General features: G+C 44.7%; 1 protein-coding gene across 1 annotated transcript in view; it reads left to right on the plus strand.

The window, feature by feature from the left end:
* The first annotated feature begins 230 nt into the window (after positions 1-230).
* The window catches only part of NEXMIF (neurite extension and migration factor), a 63,404-nt gene continuing 56,928 nt past the window's right edge, over positions 231-6,706 (plus strand). Inside the window, exon 1 of the mRNA XM_026652943.2 lies at positions 231-347. The gene's annotated coding sequence lies outside the window, so the exon portion shown is untranslated. The remainder of the gene's footprint in view (positions 348-6,706) is intronic.

Consider the following 6,706-nt stretch of genomic DNA (forward strand, 5'->3'; position numbering starts at 1 on the left):
TAAAAGCTGGGGTTTTTTGGTTGTATTTTTTTATAAATCGCTCTTCCCCCTCCAAATAACTGACAACTGCATTTTCCTTGATCCGTGTGATATTTGTATGTGTGCATAAAAACAGTAGAAAGCATTGCATTAATGTAGGTGTCAGTAATCTGATATGTATGTACATAGGGGACTATTTTGCACTAAATCACTTCTCTTTGTTTTACAGTCTCCTTCATCAGCAAGTATAAACCCTTCCACTCTCCTCTTCACCTACCCAAAGACCAAATCTGGAAAAAGTAACCAAAAGGGAGGCCCACATCATAAACAAAACAGGGAAAGCGGGATGGTGTTGAAATAATTTAAGGGTAAGTGATGCTTTTTTATCCTTTTCCTTCTCTCCCCTCATTCTAACATGAGGTCTAGAAGACAAGCTAAATCCTTGGTGTTGAGTAGAGGGTAATATAGAGATGAGCCATGAGGCAACTTAACTTGTATGTATCGCCAAGATGGATGCGTGACTGAAAACAACTGTTCTCACAAGAAACATGGTGATGTGGTTTACAAGGATGACATAATCTTGTCTTAACTGAGGAAACCTTTACAAAGAGGGAGTACTTCAGAGCTTTGAATTTTCTCTTTTTGGTACACAGTTCTGTTGTGTGTTTTTCTTTTACATTGCAACTTGGACATGGGATGGGGTAACTGATCATTAGCATTTTATTTGCATTTTGTGGAATGTTGTGACTCCCTATTCTGAAATCTTCCACTGTTGTGGTTTTTGGTAAATTTTTTAACGGAGGAACCTAAAAATGAATGTCTTTCTCACTTCATCAGTGAGAGATTAATGTCTTTTAATTATCAGATGTCACTGGATCTTCCAAAAATGCTTTCAAAGGTCAAAAGGATAAAAGATAGCAAAAGAATCAACTCGCAATATGCATCAGAGCAGGGTGCAATCTAACTGGAAATATACATCTTAGGAGACTTATTTATACTGAACTTTCCTTTCCACATGAAAGGAAAAAAATCAAGGTATAATAATGATCTATTACCCCGCCTTTGTAAATCAGGATCCTGTCTGAAATAAAGTTGCTAGAAAGCATTATTTAGGATTAGTGGTCTCTAAGTGTTGGAGAACAAATTTTCAAAGGTGGAACAAGGTCTGAGCATGCAAATATCTATATTTCCTCACATACCCATTCATAGGTAGATAGGTTGCACAGTTGTTCACATGGAAAATTTTGCCATATGTTGTTGGGGTTTGGGCTTCATTACTACTATTTTTGTAATACTTGTTCATAAAAAATTCATAGCTGGGAGGGGAACCTAAATCCCTGCTTCAAGTCAAAAAAGGAAAATATGAAACTGGAAAGGTAGACCATATCATTTAAGAAACATGATTCATAAATTAATCCTCATCTGGTATGCCATCTGTGGCACGTATCTCAATACAAAAATCTTGGTTTTATATCTCTTTAAAGAGCTCTGTTCTAATTGGCTGCCTGAGATTTCTGTGTTGCTAATAGGGAATCAGCTTTTTTTGGTCATTGTTATTTCTGCACCAAGTAGGCTATAGGGACAAATGCAAGAGTGCCTAGAAAATATGAAAGAAAGCAGGACTCCATTTGGTCAGGTGATTAGCATGTGCCAACGTAGTGCTATGTGACTAACTTCCAGACAAAGCCAGTAAGTGGTTATATTTCCTACGAATGTATGCTTGGCACCTGCTGCACTGTGGTGCAAAAGATTGACTGTGGATTTTCTGCCTGATTTTTGGGTACGGTCAGCTAGTTAGATGTCTAAATAATTTAATTTGTGAGAGCAAACTTAGAGAGCGTTTAAAAAAATGTGGCCCATTTGGGTCCCTAGTGAATCCATCCCCAGGGAAATCAAGTGCAGGGTAGTTATTTATTGTACAATTTCTAGAGCTTTGTCCAATCTAAGTTTTAAATATCCTGAGTAATAGGGTCTCCCCTACTATCTCCCTGAGATGAACTATTGCACCCTGTGTGTGTCAAAGAGAAGCAGGGAAATCTCCTTTCCCTGCTTTTAAACTCCCCTTTCTCTGATTCTAAACTTTGGGTTGCTACCTAGCTATTTCCAGAGAATGCTTCTGTGTGTGTGAGTGTGTGTGTGTGTGTGTAATTTTTTACATTTAATTCATTGAATACCATACCACATGGTATTTACTTCTCTCCTAATCTCTGAGACCTCTGTGTTTTTCTGTTCCCTCATCCCCAAGTATTTCACAAATATGGCTCTTGTGCAGGAAGCGTTTAAGCCTTTACTTAAATGCCCTTCCTAAATAGGGATGCTTTTCTGAATCAGGGCCGCCCAGAGGGGGGGGCAAGTGGGGCAATTTGCCCCGGGCCCCACAGGGGCCCCCACGAGAATATAGTATTCTATAGTATTGCAACTTTTTTTTATGGAAGGGGCCCCCAAAATTGTTTTGCCCCAGGCCCCCTGAATCCTCTGGGCAGCCCTGTTCTGAATCAGGCCCTTTGTCACTGCTTGGCATTGCCTCGTGACTTCCCTTACTCCTGTTTCCTTGAGGGAAGCCAGTAAACCCTGGGAGCCTTTTCTTTGCTCGATTGGAAGTTATCTGATAACTGCAGGAGAATCGGAGGGGCTTAAGAATCCACAAAGAGGCCGGGGTGCCAGCTGCACCATCCCTCCCTCATGATGGTTTCACCACAGTGGAGAGAAAGTGCATTCACTTTGCTGTTTCTCTTCATTGGTGATGTCATTAATGTACTGTAACTACATCTCCAGGGACACTCATAGACACTCATCTCCTATAACACTCATAGATTGAGGTTATCCAGGAATTCAGTACGGATGGTGAAATATTACAGGTTTATTGCCTTTCCATTCATTTTGTTCTCATGCCTTTCTGCCTGGCTGACTCATTGCCATTCGGCCTCTGCTTGCAATTTCTATTTGCTGCAGTAACGCCCACTGGACAAGACAAGGGCACTTGCAAACCACTGATGCCTGCAACCAGGTCCTTTGGCGTTTTTCTTCTCGCTAGAACCTGTGGCTGTGGTAGTAAAGCACTGCAGTTACAGAGAGTCAAATGTTAGAGATGCCATTTGCCAAAGCATGAAGTAGAAACAAAATACTAACATGAACCCTAAGCAGAAGAAATGCATGTTGCATCGAGCCCTGACAGCTGCCAGATTTAGGAGCTTGTGAGAGTTCTCACTTCTGAGAAAGCCCTGCAGTGAGGATGGAGTCCAATCATAGGCTCTGGCAGCAAGAATCTTCCGATTGACGTTAACTACCTTGACGGGGAAACGATGAGAACTGGTCGGGTGCATAACCAGGTCCCAGGCCATTTTAGTCTCTTAGTTTCTGCTTAAGAACTCTTTTTCCTCTCTTCTACAGCAGTGGTTTTCAACCAGGGGCCCCTGTGGGGCTGCAAGCAGGTTTCAGGGGATCTGCCAAGCAGGACCAGCATTAGACTCTCTGGGGCCCAGGGCAGAAAACTGAAGTCGCACTGCATGGGGCTGAAGCCCAAGGCCCTGAGCTCTGCCACCCAGGGCTGAAGCCGAAGCCTAGCAATGTAGCTTTGCGGGGGCCCTTGTGGCATGGGGCCCTGGGCAGTTGCCCTGCTCGCTACCCCCCAACGCTGGCCCTGCCCTTTATGCAGAAAAACGTTGCCGTGGCACAGGTGGGCCGTGGAGTTTTTATAATATGTTGAGGGGGGTGGGGAGGACTCAGAAAGAGAAAGGGTGAGAACCCCTGGCACTGAAAGGAGCAAGTTGTGTCATGGCCACTTGTTGTGGAATCATTGGATCCAAGAACAAATTTGCCAGTTTAACTAATGGTGGAGGCGCTTCTTTTCTGACAGAAAGAACTGAGAGCCCAGCCCACCAGCATAGAGCCTAACCCCATTGAAAGACCAAATAGTTACAATTAACAGCTGAATGTTCAAGACAAAAATTAAAAACTAAATTACACTCCTGTTTGTTGTGTATAGTTGCAGGAGTGTGGATCAGAATCAATAACCTACCTATTAATTTTCTTTTTCATTCTCTCATTCTGTCTCTCTCTCTCGTGCACACACGCGCACACACACTTGCTTTCACAGCCTTTCTTAGTAACACTGGCTAGTTACTTGATAACTTTATCACCCTTTGTAACTGTCTTAAAAATCATCCCCTAATTGCTTCAATTATTTTTGATCCCACTCTCTAGATTTATTTGTATCTTGTTCAGTAAGGTTTGAAAAATGCGAACAGTTTTGCCTGAATCCGTTTTTGATATTCCTTGTAAATTTCCAGTCTTGTGATGGATACATTATTTCTCTTCCAGATGGGGGTGGTTTCAATCATGTGGCATTAGCACTAGCCATTTCATAGGCAAGTACATTTCAAGTTTTTTTCCTTAAAATGAGACCTTCTCACTTATACACAGGGCTAAAATCTTGCAGCATGACTCTGAATGCAAATTCTTTAAAGCCAGCACAAAAGATCTAATTTAAAAACCCAACCAAACAGTAAAAACTAAAAAACCCCCACAGAAATGGAGACATGGAAGCACTTAAAATATTTTGATGGGATGTATTGCATTAGCCAGGGTTGTGATTTTGGTTTTTAGGTTCTGATTAAAATTCAGCAGCTGTTTTAAACAGAAGAGATGTTTAGACACTGAAAACCTCAGCTTACGGCTTTATTTTCACAGCAGCATACAAATATAAATGAGGGGGCCATGATGCACATACCAGCAGAATACTCCTCTCTGGCTTATGTTCTGTTTCTTTTGAAAGTCTCTCCAGCTTAGCAAGGGCCTCCGATTGTTACATTGTAAGTGGCTGCTGCCTCCCAAACAGTCTGTTACAGATGGGAGGGATGACAAGTTCCAATGTCACTGCACAGAGGCAGAGAACACGTGATGCCAGCCGACTCTTGCAGAAAGATAATGAAGAGATGAAAAGCATCAATTCATGATATTCTTGTTAGGACCCTGGTGAAACTGCTGTTTGTTTTTCAAACAATTACTCCAAGTGGTGAATTGGTTTGTGTCTGCACATACTCTCTTGATGTGTGAAAATAAGGCAGTGCCAGCAGGAAAAAAAATTATGTGGGATGTGAAATGATAGATGCCCTAAGGGATAAAATTAATCAGCCCTTTAGGGTGAGGGGAGAAGTGTTGGCAGTAAATACTTTGCATCTGACTTCTTTTGACATGCAAGAGGCTGGTTTTGTTTTGAGGGCTTATCCCATTAAGAATTTTTCAAATAAAAATGGGAATATTGACAAGGTGAGTTTCCTGCTGACTGAGAAGAATGGTGCTAAGTCATCAGGAAGAGCAGGGGTGCAACACATTCTCCTTGTCCACACACATAAAGAAGTCAGAGCTCAACACGGCCAAAACAGAGCTCTTAGTCTTTTCCCCCCAAGCCCTTCCCGCTGGCGCCTTTCTCAGTCACAATGACCACAATACGATCACATGATCACAACACCACCACCCTGCCTGTCACTCCAGCCCTTAACCAGGCCTGGTCTACACTGGGGGGCGGAGGAGGAGGGGAGATTGATCTAAGTTACTTAGATTGACTTACCGTGGTGTCTTCACTGCGGTATGTGGACTGCAGCCGCTCCCCCGTCAACTCTGCTTGCGCCTCTTGCCAAGCGGGAATACAGGAGTCGACGGGAGAGCGCTCGGGGGGTCAATTTATCGCGTCTAGACTAGACGCGATAAATCGACCCCTGCTGGATCGATCGCTGCCCGCCGATCCAGTGGTCAGTGAAGACATACCCTTTGCCTCAGACTTCTCTCTAGATCCTCACATCCAGGCTGTGTCTAAATCTTGCAGATTCTTTCTACGTAACATCTCCAAGATACGGCTTTTCCTCTCCATCCACATAGCTAAAACTCTCATCCAGGATCACATCATCTCACATCTCCATTACTGCAACATCCTGTTCTCTGGCTTTGATCAATGCAATCTTGCCCCATATCCATTCAGAATGCTACTGCAAAGCTCATTTTCCTGTCCCATCACTTTGACCACATCACCCGTCTCTGTGCATCCCCTCAGTGCCCCTCCTCCTTCTCCCTCACATCAAACATAAGCTGCTTGTCTTCTCTTTACTCATCATCTCTCATTCCCTGTTGAGATGTCTGCTCCAAACTCTGATCAGCCCATGATGCCAGCCTCCATCACCCATCTCTTCAGTTTTTAAACACGCACCTTTGTGCTTTCTCCCTTACTCCCATAAATGTCTGCAACGCCTTCAAATCTCTCCTTAAAACCCTATTTTGCCACAATGCCTACAAGAACCTTGACCGTGGTTAGGCTGCTGATCTACCAAGACCACTGCCTATCATGTTGACCTAGGGTTACCATATTTAAAAAATAAAAAAAGAGGACACTCCACGGGCCCTGGCCCCGCCCCTTCCCCACGCCTGGCCCCGCCCCAACTCCGCCCTTTCCTCGCCCCTTCCCCAAAGTCCCCGCCCTAACTCCCCCTCCTCCCTCCCAGCCACACGAAAAGGGCTGCCCCAGCGCTACCGGCTTCACGGTTTGCCGGGCAGCCCCCAGACCCTGCGTCCCTGGCCGGTGCTTCCCCAGCGCAGCTGGAGCCCGGGAGGGGAAGCACCCAGCCGGGGGCGCAGGGTCTGGAGGCTACCCGGCAAACCGTGAAGCCGGGAGCGCTCGGGCTTCGGGCAGCCCCCATGCCTCCGGACCCTGCGCCCCCGGCTGGGCACTTCCCCT

Source organism: Terrapene carolina, unplaced genomic scaffold (genome assembly GCF_002925995.2).
Source record: "Terrapene carolina triunguis isolate 2854851 unplaced genomic scaffold, T_m_triunguis-2.0 Scaffold131, whole genome shotgun sequence".
NCBI classification, from domain to species: domain Eukaryota; kingdom Metazoa; phylum Chordata; order Testudines; family Emydidae; genus Terrapene; species Terrapene triunguis.